Source organism: Eurosta solidaginis, chromosome 5, assembly GCF_040869045.1.
Source record: "Eurosta solidaginis isolate ZX-2024a chromosome 5, ASM4086904v1, whole genome shotgun sequence".
NCBI classification, from domain to species: Eukaryota; Metazoa; Arthropoda; class Insecta; order Diptera; family Tephritidae; genus Eurosta; species Eurosta solidaginis.
The window spans coordinates 54221596-54236763 of NC_090323.1; positions in this window are offsets into that span (position 1 = coordinate 54221596).

Genomic DNA, 15168 nt, shown 5'->3' on the forward strand with positions numbered 1-15168 from the left:
GACCAGGGCTGACTCTAGAATGTGTTTGTACGATATGGGTATCAAATGAAAGGTGGTAATGAGTATTTTAAAAGGGAATGGGCTTTAGTTCTATAGGTGAACGCCTTTTCGAGAAATCCCCATAAAGGTGGACCAGGGGTGACTCTAGAATATGTTTGTACGATATGGGTATCAAATGAAAGCTGTTAATGAGTATTTTGAAAAGGAGTGATCCTTAGTTCCCTAGGTGGACGCCGTTTAGAGATATCGCCATAAAGGTGGACCAGGGGTGTCTCTAGTTGTACGATATGGGAATCAAATGAAAGGTGTTACTGAGCGTTTTAAGAGGGAGTGGGCATTAGGTCTATAGGTGGACGCCTTTTCGAAATGTCGCCATTAGGGTGGGCCAGGGGTGACTCTAGAATGTGTTTGTACGATATGGGTATCAAACGAAAGGTGTTACTGAGCATTTTAAGAGGGAGTGGGCATTAGGTCCATAGGTGGACGCCTTTTCGAGATATCGCCATTAGGGTGGGCCAGGGGTGACTCTGGAATGTGTTTGTACGATATGGGTATCAAATGAAAGGTGGTAATGAGTATTTTAAAAGGGAGCAATCCTTAGTTCTATAGGTGGACGCCTTTTCGAGATATCGCCATAAAGGTGGACCAAGGGTGACTCTAGAATGTTTTTACGATATGGGTATCAAACGAAAGGTGTTACTGAGCATTTTAAGAGGGAGTGGGCACTAGGTCTATAGGTGGACGCCTTTTCGAGATATCGCCATTAGGGTGGGCCAGGGGTGACTCTAGAATGTTTGTACGATATGGGTATCAAACGAAAGGTGTTACTGAGCATTTTAAGAGAAAGTGGGCATTAGGTCTATAGGTGGGCGCCTTTTCGAGATATCGCCATTAGGGTGGGCCAGGGTGACTCTAGAATGTGTTTGTACGATATGGGTATCAAATGAAAGGTGGTAATGAGTATTTTAAAAGGGAGTAATCCTCAGTTCTATAGGTGGACGCCTTTTCGAGATATCGCCATAAAGGTGGACCAAGGGTGACTCTAGAATGTTTTTACGATATGGGTATCAAACGAAAGGTGTTACTGAGCATTTTAAGAGGGAGTGGGCACTAGGTCTATAGGTGGACGCCTTTTCGAGATATCGCCATTAGGGTGGGCCAGGGGTGACTCTAGAATGTTTGTACGGTATGGGTATCAAACGAAAGGTGTTACTGAGCATTTTAAGAGAAAGTGGGCATTAGGTCTATAGGTGGGCGCCTTTTCGAGATATACCATTAGGGAGGGCCAGGGGTGACTCTAGAATGTTTGTACGATATCGGTATCAAACGAAAGGTGTTACTGAGCATTTTAAGAGAAAGTGGATATTAGGTCTATAGGTGGACGCCTTTTCGAGATATCGCCATTAGGGTGGGCCAGGGGTGACTCTAGAATGTTTGTACGATATGGGTATCAAAGGAAAGGTGTTACTGAGCATTTTAAGAGGGAGTGGACATTAGGTCTATAGGTGGACGCCTTTTCGAGATATCGCCATTAGGGTGGGCCAGGGATGACTCTAGAATGTTTTTACGATATGGGTATCAAACGAAAGGTGTTACTGAGCATTTTAAGAGGGAGTGGGCATTAGGTCTATAGGTGCACGCCTTTTCGAGATATCGCCATTAGGGTGGAGCAGGGTTGACTCTAGAATGTGTTTGTACGATATGGATATCAAATTAAAGGTATTGATGAGGGTTTTAAAAGCGAGTGGCCCTTAGATGTATATGTGAAGGCGTTCTCGCGATATCGACCAAATGTGGATCAGGTGATCCAGAAAATCATCTGTCGGGTACTGCTAATTTATTTATATATTCAATAACACTAACAGTATTCCTGCCAAGATTCCAAGGGCTGTTGATTTCGCCTTGTAGAACTTTTTCATTTTCTTCTACTTAATATGGTAGGTGTCACACCCATTTTACAAAGTTTTTTCCAAAGTTATATTTTGCGTCAATAAACCAATCCAGTTACCATGTTTCATCCCTTTTTTCGTATTTGGTATAGAATTATGGCATTTTTTTAATTTTTCGTAATTTTCGATATCGATAAAGTGGTCGTGGTTATGGTCGGATTTCGGCCATTTTTTTATACCAAGATAAAGTGAGTTCAGATAAGTACGTGGGCTAAGTTTAGTAAAGATATATCGGTTTTTGCTCAAGTTATTGTGTTAACGGCCGAGCGGAAGGACAGACGGTGGACTGTGTATAAAAACTGGGCGTGGCTTCCACCGATTTCGCCCATTTTCACAGAGAACAGTTAGCGTCATAGAATCTATGCTCCTACAAAATTTCAAAAGGATTGGTAAATTTTTGTTCGACTTATGGCATTAAAAGTATTCTAGACACACTAAATGAAAATGGGCGGAGCCACGCCCATTTTGAAATTTTCTTTTATTTTAGTATTTTGTTGCATCACATCATTACTGGAGTTGAATTTTGACTTAATTTACTTATATACAGTAAAGACATTAAATTTTTTGTTAAAATTTGAATTTAAAAAAAATTTTTTTTAAAAAGTGGGCGTGTTATTCATCCAATTTTGCTAATTTTTATTTAGCATATATATAGTAATAGTAGTAACGTTCCTGCCAAATTTCATCATGATATCTTCAACGACTGCCAAATTACAGCTTGCAAAACTTTTAAATTACCTTCTTGTACAAGTGGGCGGTGCCACGCCCATTGTCCAAAATCTTACTAATTTTCTTTTCTGCGTCATAACGTCAACCCATCTACCAAGTTTCATCGCTTTAACCGCCTTTGGCAATGAATTATCGCATTTTTTCGGTTTTTCGAAATTTTCGATATCGAAAAAGTGGGCGTGGTTATAGTCCGATATCGTTCATTTTAAATAGCGATCTGAGATGAGTGCTCAGGAACCTACATACCAAATTTCATCAAGATACCTCAAAATTTACTCAAGTTATCGTGTTAACGGACGGACGGACGGACGGACATGGCTCAATCAAATTTTTTCTGGATCCTGATTATTTTGATATATGGAAGTCTATATCTATCTCGATTCCTTTATATATGTACAACCAACCGTTATCCAATCAAACTTAATATACTCTGTGAGCTCTGCTCAACTGAGTATAATAATCAGCATCTTATTAAAAAAAAGTATCGGCTTATTATCGAAATGTTATCGATTTTCTTTAGGAGTGTTACTAATTTGTAATAGCCATGTTACCAATTTGTTATCGAAAAGTTACAGATTTGCTTTCGATCGTTATCGGAGGGCCAACAAACTGTGTTCGGCTTGTTATCAATTTTTTATATACGATTTATTGCTTTGTTATGACAGATATACCGATAAAACTTCAATATGAAATCTATGACATAATAGTAACCTGTCTATAACAAGCCCGATAGGAGACCAAAAAGAAGCCAACGATACGGCTATAACAAGCTTATAACAAACAGCTAACTCGACAACAATAATTCGCTGTTGATAATAAACCGGTGGTTAAACAATAACTTTGTCGGTATTGGTTTTTGTCGACAAGAAGGCGAGAAAGTTCTTCCCGATAAAATTTTTTTCTATTTAATTGAAAAATATTGGTTTTCCCGACCAGTATGCTTACATATCCAACTTCGCGAGAACTCGGTACACACGTCGACCGAAATATCAAATTTCTTTATGTGCATCATAAGAAATATTTTTCCCCCGTCCTGAAAACTAGGAAAATGACTTGTTGACAGAAAATGCTTTTTGCGCCCCTGAGCAGGTTTAGGTTTTGGTATTAATGCTATATTGCATTATCGTGGTAGTAGATATTTATACACATACTTATATTTATATAACAATGCATGAAAGATTGTTTAGCCCCAAAGTGTATGTTGCACTTGTCCAAATATATTAGATTTTGTTTGTGCCCATAGCGGCATTGTTTTACAGACCACTAACAACTTGTATTATTATTGTTGTAGTTGTAAATACTTCTCCCTGACATTGTCCAGAAAAAGTGTGAGGAAATGTTGCTGCAGTTAAGAACTGCTTTAAATTTATTATATTCATTGAAAAAAGTGCGTGCAAAATAATAGCGATAAATTTACGTATTACAGCTGTCGGCAGATATATGCTGTAAGTAGATATCCAGATAGATGGCTTTGTCTTATATAGATAATTAGTCAACCACATCTGTTTTCTTTCTCAACCTTGGCTTGAATTTTTGACAAATCAACTCTTTGAATAATAGATGTTGCCAAATTGTGTTTAACATAATATCAATCAAAGACAACTTTTATATTTTCAGAGTATGAACTAACTGCAGTGAATGGCAGCAAGGCCGCAGATAGCAGAGCCGCCCCCCCCCCCCCCCCCCCCCACCCTAAAAAACAAACTCAATCCAGTAAAAAAATAACATAACATACATACATTTTTCAATTCACATTTTCAGTTTTATTTCATACAAAATAAGATTTACTGGAGCACTTACATAAATGAAATGTTAGATGTCATTGTTTGATTGCTTACATTAATTTTTGCTAAATATGTACATTTTAAGAGCTTGAATCAGCCAAGGAAAACCTTCCGTGCTTTTTGATCTGCGAATATGGAAATTACCGATTCAAAACTAATGCTGCTAACAAGGCTGGACTCCAACGCCAATGTTCCAAGGCTTGTCAAGCGATTTTGGCTCATAGTAGAACGTAAAAAATTGTTTACGCGGGGCAATAGACTAAAAGAACGCTTCCATTCAGCCACACTGACTGGGAGTGTGCAAAATATTCTTAATGCTATGCAGATATTAGGAAATAATACTTCCATATTCAACTCACGAAATTTGTTCAGAAGTTGAAATGGTGGCAGCGAATCACATCCCAAATTTGCTAAGTGGATGGCTTTGAGATGAGTGATTTCATCTATCAGATCCGTAGAAATATCGATGCCATAAATCGTGCAGAATAGTAGGTTCTGGAATGGAAAAGCCTAGAAGTATGCAACGAGGAAATCAGACAGTATAAAAGGCGATGCCAATAGAGGCGCGAGAATCAGTTTTATGTAAGACGCTTTCTAACGAGTAATAGTAGTGTTATTTTGGAAGAAATTAAATAAAGGCCATTTTGCATTATTGAATAGCGGAGTTATTTATTCAACAGTTCAGTGATTCGAACGTTAGTAGAAGATTTGCAAATAAGGGGAATTGCAGTAAATTCGTTACAGTATAATGTGGGAACAATGTACATGGCAGATCTGATGTGAGCAAAATCAGATAGCTCGTCAAGACAGGGCAAGGCAGAGGAAGGAAAGAAAAGGAGCGTATGGCAAAGGAAAGGTTTGTCAAATGCATGTTATCGAAAAGGTATAGACGAGTTATCGATAACAAAATTTATTGATGGGTTATCGATTTTGTATCGAAGAGTTATTGGTTTGTTATCGAGAAGGTATAGACTATTTATAGAAAAGTAATCGATATAAAACCAAAAATTATCGATTGGTTATCGAAATTTCTCGATTTGTAATCAAGACGTTATCAAATTGTTATCGATTTATTATAGAAAACTTACCTATTATTTATCTATATGTCATCAAGAAGTAATCGATTAGATATCTAAAAGTTATCAACTTTTACTAAACTATAAATTTTAATATAAAATACATGACACATCGGTAAACTATCGATAGGAGACCGAGAAGTTTAAATTATGTAGATTAGGTGCAACTGGCAGGACCGTGATGACCTCGAAAAGACTGATTGAATCCATAGTGCTACTGAAAGTTTATTTAACGACCAAACTGAAAAACCCTATCAAATCAGGACCTATGTTAAAAAATAACTCCGTTCTTTGGCAAATATTAGAAGCTTTCTAGAACCTGTGCTACTTGCTGCTTCTAGATCTGACAGCTGTATCGCTCCTTATTGCTGGAGTTTTAGCCTGGCAAGCGGGGGACATGAGTGCAAAACGTGTTCGCTCGTTTCCATGGTACTGAACCTCATTGCAGTTGTTAACGCTATGTTCTTTGCCACCAAGTCTACTGGTGGAACGTGTAGAATGGCATACAGTGTCGCCGTACTTTTCAGGGCTCCCGTAGTGCTAAGCACTGATAGCCTGAACACTCCCCCTAGTTTTTTGAGGTAGGTTCTTTTTGGGGTGTCTGTCCACCAAAAAAGACCTTCAATAAATACCTTTCTAGTACACCCATAAAGTGCCGTCGATGACATCTGCAGTCTCTCTTCCAAGTTGAGCTTAGAAGAAAACTTACTGTCAAGAGATATTCTCAGATATTTTGTGCAAGGTTTCTACTGCAGGGTCACCCCTCCCAGTTTGGGCCTCGTTCACTTTGGGACCTTGACCTTTTAGTAAGAAAGGCCATATCCATCTTTTCCGCGTTGGCTGCCAAACCGACATAAGATGCTCAGGTATGTATAACCAGAAGCGCCTGATCTATCAAAGAGTTATTTGTTGGAAAGTAATTTCGACTTATGATAATTGCAATTTCATCTGCGTATGCCGTCAGTTTGAAGGGTCCCTCATCGAACCGTCTGAACAGTTGGAAGGTTCACAAATGGCGCTGCAAGTATATGTATTTAGCCGGGTCAGAGGACTATAACTACCACACTGCACTCGACCTGTAGATAAAACAAATATTCCACTGTCTATTGCCCTTTCGTCGAATAATAAATTCATAAATACATTAAACTTAGATTCCTTTTACTGAAAAAGAATGAAAATATATTATTTTGTTAACATAAATCGTTCACCACTTTAAGTACATAAATTTCGCATACCGCAAGTGTGTAATTTTTCGGCCGAAAATATTTATTTCCAATTACAATTTTTTCCTTTTCTACACAGTAAATTTTCTTTTCCCCCCTTTTGTCGTTTATTTGTAATTTTTGTTTTTGTGTGAACAGCAATTTTTCTTGTTCACCTACGAAATAAAGGCGGCAAATGGCATAATTTCCTTGCGGCATTCAGTAGGTCAAACATGTTCACAGGCCGACCAAGCCAACCGACTAAGCAGAGGCTAAAATGGCACGTTGCTATTGAAATGCACTCAAGAGAAAAGAGGTGCGGCGACAAAAAAAGGGGTAGAAAGCACAAAAATAAAAAAGAATAAAAACTAAGATTAAAATTGCTAAAAAAAATGATTCGCAACACATTGAGCATAGAAGAATAACAATAACAACTGTAAAGATTGTTTCGCCGTTTAACTTAAACTTCACATTGAAAAATGTTGTTGCTGTTGCTGCAACGGCGAGACGACTGTTGCTTTTTCATTACCGCTGTTTACTAGCATTTAATTATAATGTGTTTTTTTTTTATTGTTTTTGGCTGCACTGACAAGCTATCGATGAATTTTTTTTCCGGAATTTTAGTTGTTGTTGTAAGCACGCCTGTGAAAATTTATTTTGGTATTGCTGCTGCTGCTGCTGCTTTTGGCATCGCCTTTGACTTTGGCTTTGCTTGTTGTTGTCTCCACTAAAGCTGAACTTAAGCATATCAGTTAGATTACAAGCGTTTGTTGTTGTTGTTTTCGCAGCTTTCCCACTTCTTTGTTTCTGGAGAAGCAACATCACGCTGCTGCTTTGAGTGTTGAGTAGGTGGCGGGTCGTTTTGGTCGTTGTCGTTTTGTATTCTACTCAAAAATGAACAAAGAGCGAAATGGGAAAAAGGAATTGAAAATACAAAAATGAAAAAGGAATGACAAAAGTGAATCAGAGAAAAAAGTTTAAACGTTTATAACTTGGCGTATGTGGGCAGATTATGGAAACGGACAAAACCAAAACTACTGTTCCTCTTTTTCTAAATCTTGTGTTCAGATAATAACTAGAAGCGTTATATTGGTGCAAAAAAAGCAATAAAACGCTCCGAGGATACGTGGACTATGTTATCCGTTCATAATCGTTGTTTTGTTAATTTGATATCGATAAGTTTTCGGATCTTTTCGATTTGTTATCCAAGTATTCTCGGTTTGTTGTCGATAACAATCGTTATTGATGAGTTACGTATTTTTAAAAGACAAGTTCTCCCTTTGTTATTGATTAGATATCGAAATCGATAACGATTCGATACAAGGCCGATGGTTAACAGATGATTCATCAATTTTGATGTTTTCAAATACATCAAAATGATACCTAAATCGTGGCGAAACTAATGCCGACATTATACCGGCGGTGTAGATCCTCCGTTCAAGTTCTGAGCAAAGCAACATCAAACAAGTGAGGAAGGCTAATTTCGGGTGTAACCGAAAATTACATACTCAGTTGAGAGCTATGGTGACAACATAAGGGAAAATAACCCTGTAGGAAAATGAACCGAGGGTAACCCTGGAATGTGTTTGTATGACATGTGTATCAAATGAATTTAAAGAGTATTTTATGAGGGAGTGGGCCATAGTTCTACAGGTGGAAGCCATTTAGGGATATCGCCATAAAGGTGGGTCAGGGTTGACTCTAGAATTTGTCTGTACGATATGGGTATCAAACGAAAGGTGTTAATGAGTATTTTAAAAGGGAGTGACCCTTAGTTCCATAGGTGGACGCCGTTTCGAGATATGACCATAAAGGTAGACCAGGGGTGACCCTAGAATGCGTTTTTACAATATGGGTGTCAAGCGAAATATGTTAATGAGTATTTCAAAAGGGTGTGGGGTTTAGTTCTATAGGTGGACGCCTTTTCGAGATATCGCAATAAGGATGGACCAGGGTTGACTCTAGAATGAGTTTGTACAATATGGGTATCAAATTAAAGGTATTAATGAGGGTTTTAAAAGGGAGTGGTGGTAGTTGTATAGGTGGTCGCCTTTTCGAGACATCGGCATAAAGGTGGACCAGGGGTGACTCTAGAATTTGTTTGTACGATATGGGTATCAAATGAAAGGGGTAATGAGCATTTTAAAATTGAGTGGGCCTTAGTTCTTTAGGGGGACGCCTTTTCGAGATATCGCCACAAAGGTGGACCAGGGGTGACTCTAGAATGTGTTTGTACGATATGGGTATCAAATTAGAGATATCAATGAGGGTTTTAAAAGGGAGTGGTGGTAGTTGTATAGGTGGTCGCCTTTTCGAGATACCGCCATAAAGGTGGACTAGGGGTGACTCTAGAATGCGTTTGTACAGTATGGGTATCAAACGAAATGTGTTAGTGAGTATTTTAAAAGGGAGGGGGCCTTAGTTCTATAGGTGGACGCCTTTTCGAGATATAGGCATAAAGGTGGACCAGGGGTGACTATAGAATGTGTTTGAACGATATGGGTATCAAATTAAAGGTATTAATTAGCCTTTTAAAAGGGAGTGGTAGTAGTTGTATATGTGAAGGCGTTTTCCAGATATTGAACAAAATGCGGACCAGGGTGACCCAGAACACCATCTGTTGGATACCGCTAATTTATTTATATATATAATACCGCGAACAGTATTCCTGCCAAGATTTCAAGGGTTTTTTATTTCGCCCTGCAGAACTTTTTCATTTTCTTCTACTTAATATGGTAGGTGTCACACCCATTTTACAAAGTTTTTTTCTAAAGTTATATTTTGCGTCAATAAACCAATCCAAATACCATGTTTCATCCCTTTTTTCGTATTTGGTATAGAATTATGGCATTTTTTTCGTTTTTGGTAATTTTCGATATCGAAAAAGTGGGCGTGGTCATAGCCGGATTTCGGCCATTTTTTATACCAATGCAAAGTGAGTTCAGGTAAGTACGTTAACTGAGTTTGGTAAATATATATCGATTTTTGCTCAAGTTATCATGTTAACGGCCGAGCGGAAGGACAGAAGGTCTACTGTGTATAAAAACTGGGCGTGGCTTCAACCGATTTCGCCCTTTTTCACAGGAGTAATTTATCGTCCCAGAAACTAAGCCCCTACCAAATTTCACAGGGATTGGTAAATTTTTGTTCGACTTATGGCATTAAAAGTATCATAAAAAAATTAAATGAAAAACGGCGGAGCCACGCCCATTTTGAAATTTTCTTTTATTTTTGCATTTTGTTGCACCATATCATTACTCGAGTTGAATGTTCACATAATTTACTTTTATACTGTAAGGATATTAAATTTTTTGTTAAAATTTGACTTAAAAAAAAATTTTTTTAAAGTGGGCGTGGTCGTTCTCCGATTATGCTAATTTTTATTAAGCATACATGAAGTAATAGGAGTAACGTTCCTGCCAAATTTCATAATGATATCTTCAACGACTGCCAAATTACAGCTTGTAAAACTTTTAAATTACCTTCTTTTAAAAGTGGGCGGTGCCACGCGCGTTGTCCAAAATTTTACTGATTTTCTATTCTGCGTCATAAGTTCAACTCACCTACCAAGGTTCATTGCTTTATCCGTCTTTGGTAATGAATTATCGCACTTTTTCGGTTTTTCGAAATTTTCGATATCGAAAAAGTGGGCGTGGTTATAGTCCGATATTGTTCATTTTAAATAGCGGTCTGAGATGAGTGCTCAAGAACCTACATACCAAATTTCATCAAGATACCTCAAAACTTACTCAAGTTATCGTGTTAACGGACGGATGGACGGACGGACGGCCGGACATGGCTCAATCAAATTTTTTTTCGATCCTGATGATTTTGATATATAGAAGTCTATATCTATCTCTATTCCTTTATACCTGTACAACCAACCGTTATCCAATCAAAGTTAATATACTCTGTGAGCTCTGCTCAACTGAGTATAAAAATTAGAAACATGTTTTTCAAAAAAAGATTTTTTTCATACGGGGTTGTCCCTCGGCAGTGCTTTGCCAAACACTTTGAGTGTTTTTCTGCCATGAAAAGGAGTAGGACGCAATTAAGAAAAGAAGCTCGTCCTAAAATATATTCAAAAGGTATCGTGCCTTGTATTTTTTAGTTCCTGTCCCATTTCTGGTCCCAGTCCCAGTCCCAGTCCCAGTCCCAGTCCCAGTCCCAGTCCCAGACCCAGTCCCAGTCCCAGCCCAAGTCCCAGTCCCAGTCCCATTCCCGGTCCCAGTCCCAGTCACAGTCCCAGTCCCAGTTCCAGTCCCAATCCCAGTCCCAGACCCAGTCCCAGCCCCATACCTAGTCCATTTTGGGGTATGAAAAATATATAAAATCCGATTATCAAACCAAATCAATATCCTCACAAAATTTCGTGAGAATAGGTGAACCCGTTTCGAAGGGGCTTAACCACAAACACTATGAGACTAGAATTTAATATACTTTAGCTCTATTGGCAGCAGAAGTAGCAGCAGCATCATCATCTTTTGCAACGACACATGCAACACAGCAACAATTGGTGTAATGACCCGCTTTGACTAACGAAAATGATGATGCTGATCCAAAAAAGGAAAAAAACCCTACCAAAAAGTGGGTAAGGAATTACTACCGTTGATTTGTAACCAGTTTCTATTTGTTATGTTTTTTGTTTTTGTAATTTTTTACTTTTTTTTTTGTCTTGCCCTACAGAAAGCTGCAACCGATATTAATGGAAATAAGCAAAAACGCATCCATGTTTACAGGGTCCCTCATAAGGACGGAACACCTGCTGAAGTTAATTGTTTTGCAAGGACGCTGTATTAGTTATAAGGCACTGTTCGGCGAAGAAACATTGTCTAATGCGGGTTTGACCTCCGCTTAAGCATAAATTTTCTTTTTCAGAGCTACAGAACTTAAGAGTACGATTAAATTTCAATTACGATTGCTGCAATTGTGATCCGCATACTTATATGAGTATGATTATAACAATTATAATCCTAAACAATTTACACTATGTAGCAGCAATCCTCGCGTTTTCATTACTTCAGGTACGTAAGCGTTAAATGTGAGCTCTTTGCCCGCTTTTACGCTACTGGGCTAAGCAAACATCTTTCCGTGTTTTGGGAGAATATTTCTCACATATTTGTTGACCATATACCACCTGTCACGTCGTGCGTCATCTTATGGATGACACTGGCTGGAGAAATATCGCCTTGTATTACTTCCACCCTTTCCCATTGCTGTGTGAATTAATTGCATCCGAAAAAGGTGTGTGCGTTTGTATTTTCAAACTTGCCCGTTCTGTGGAATATTCTCGGAAGTAGCACTGGCCACTCAAAATCTGTGTCAGGTAGAATTCGGCCTGTGGCGGCTCTAACCATGGTTCCAGCATGAGCATCAGATCGCTGGTACACTTGCCAGCATCGGATAGATTCTTTTCGTGCCTAAACACCAGCAACATCTCTGCCTACTTCTCCTCCACCATAAAAATGTATAAGGTCTGAAGCTTATGAAAGTGGCTTTCTTAAACATGGCCTTGGCCCGCCTGTGTCGAATTAGGTACTTTATAGTCTGTGCAGTTTTTTCGCAGTCTTCTTGAAAGTGCCAAACTATCATACTGATTATGGTGGGAATTCGTATCTTCGTGGGGATCATATTTCTCTGACCTTGATTTGTTTCGTACGTGAGCCCGCAATTTTTAAGCTAGTCACCTAATATGGCTAAGGAGCAAAGAGGTATAATGAAATATTGTTTTAGCGCATCGTGCATATCGTGCCACCTGATTGAAGGAATTTTTCACGTCTAGGGTGACCAATAAGATAAACGGCGTAACTTGTTATCACGCTGTTTTCGCTTTCCCTAGCACATTTTAAACCTCGACTGTGACCTATTTTGTGAAGTAGCCTTTGTGAGACCCATGCTGTGGATGGGACAGACCTCCTTCATCTTCAATGGTTGATATCAGTGTTTGTTTAAGAAGACTTTCCAGCATACCTGGATAATGATTGAAAAGTCGACGGGAAGCCCGGGTCCCCTGCTTTACGGCATTAGCACAAGACGCACTGTTTTCCACCGTATCAAAAACATCCTGGCTTCGAGGCATTTGTTAAACATATGCTGCATCAACTCGGACTGATCTATGCAGCCAGTCTTTTTGCTTCTGCTGGTATCCCATTCAACCCTGGGCCATTCCGTGCTTCAAAAAGTGTAGGAACGGTTTTAGCTCATCACAGCACGTATTCACCTTCTCTGTTTATTTAAGTGAGGAACGGAGCATCTTCTTTATTTCGCATCCTGTTCTCGTACATTGTTTGTCAAGGCGGGCTGAATTTCCTACATACTATTTTAAACCCTTGTCTTACAATTGCGCTTACTCTAATCGCAAACTGCGCTATCTTCCACCGTGTTGGAAGACTCCTGGCTTCCAGACTTGCAGAAGCAACTCGGGCTACTATAAGCAGCCAGTCTTATTGCTTCTGCTGTAATCCCTTCCAGCCCTGGGCCATTCCGGGCTTCACACTGTGCAGCGTCGTTTTTAGCTCACTACAGCACGTAATCGCCTCCTCTGTTTGTTTAAGTGAGGAGAAAAGCAGCTTCTATATTTCTCATCCTCTTCTCATCGTTTGTAAAGGCGGGTGGAATTTCAAAATTACTATTTTGTACTCTTGTTTTAACAATTATACCAATTATTGTAATTGTAATCCTAAAAATTCTACAATTACGGCTACTGAAATCTTTATTATAACTTACAAGTCCCAGTAAAATTTCGATAACTACCATCTCCCTAGTAAAAATATATCCTTCCTTTCATCGATCAGTTACGCCTCCCTAGCTTAGCGTTAGAGACTGTAAAACCAACCTTTAAATGTTCCCCTATCCCGCTGCTTTGGCGACGTCTGTATTCTTGCGTATCCACTGTAACAAAAATCATTTATGTGCGGGAGAAAAATTTGCAAAAGTGCTTAAGAATAGACAAAATATTTCTAAACACACACCGCCTGCTACTCATAATACAATAGTCAGAAAATACTAAGGGTAGAGTCGAAAACAGCGACCACAACCATTGCTGCGCTATTTGAGTGCTGAAAGCCAATGAAACATAAGAAACTAAGCTAACAGCAGGAGAATCTTCACTTGGCAAATTTTATTTATTTTTTCCCTTTTAAAGAAGCAAGTGAATAGTTTTTCTCAATCCTAAAACTTGCTATGTGGTATGCAGCAGAAAGCCACAACAACAATAATGCATCATTGCCACGCTCTTCAACACACTTTTGCATTTTTAATGAAATAAGGGGGACTCATGAAAGCATATAAACTTATAAGGTGTAAAATTATATCCATTTACACACGCTGTTATATGAACGCACCTAGTAATACTCTTGATAAACTTGATTGTTTAACAGCTGTATTATTGCCAAACAACATTTTTTGATTGTTACACAAATTAAAAAATGCCAAGACTAAGTGAAAAATCAAAACTAAAACGCCTTTACTTGCTGATATTGGAGATTTCTGATGAAAATGCCTGCTGTAATGTCTGCAAGGTTGCATTCCTTTGAGTTTACCGCGTTTACACAATGAAATGTGCGCGTAAATTTATACAAATTGTGTAAATGATTTTTCATACAAAATTTGACAGCTCGTTTACGCACTAGATAAATTTATATGTTTACACACTTTATAAGGCATTTATACGGTTACATGAGTCCCCCTATTATATTTTTTATGTGTTTCGGTTTTGTTGCAGGTTTTGGCTGGCCTGTTGATTTGTTTGTATTGTGGTTATTTTTTGCTGGAGACTTATTTCCTTTTTACAAGTTTTTCTTCGTCCTATTGCTTCTCGTATAAGTAAGTATATAATTCTCAATAATTTTGTAGGCACAGTGTCAAAGCGAGATCAACCTAAAAGAAGAATATTTCGAAAGAAGCTGACTCTCTCGATGAGGTATGCTCAATCCATATGGTTGAATCTATCACTTGTTAAATTGGTGCACCATCCTATCATGTGTAGGAGATTCCTCCAAAGCACGGTATGGGGGCGGGGGCACTCGCCAAGGAGCTTTGCTGTCCCCTCTATTGTAGAACCCGAAGGTGAGCACCTTAAAACTGAAGTTAGAATGAAGCGGTACCTTGGAGATATATAGGACAGTAAATTGCACTGTATCGAGCATAGTAAGGACAAATCCATAGAGGTCATAGCTGCCCTCTACGCCCCCAAAGCAGCTGTGGGCAGCTCCCCTTCTTTGCTATTTACGCAGCGATCAAAGCCTTTTAAGGCAGGAGCACCTATTTCTGTAGAAGCGGTGGGGATAAGAAGGGAATAGAAAGATTTGAACCTGCAACTAGTTTAATTTTTTTCAAACAAAAAGGAGGAAGGTCATTAGGTCATTCAGTGGTATCATAATGGGCCAGCTTTTGTAGGTGTATCCCTACCCTACCTAAGTGCTTGAAA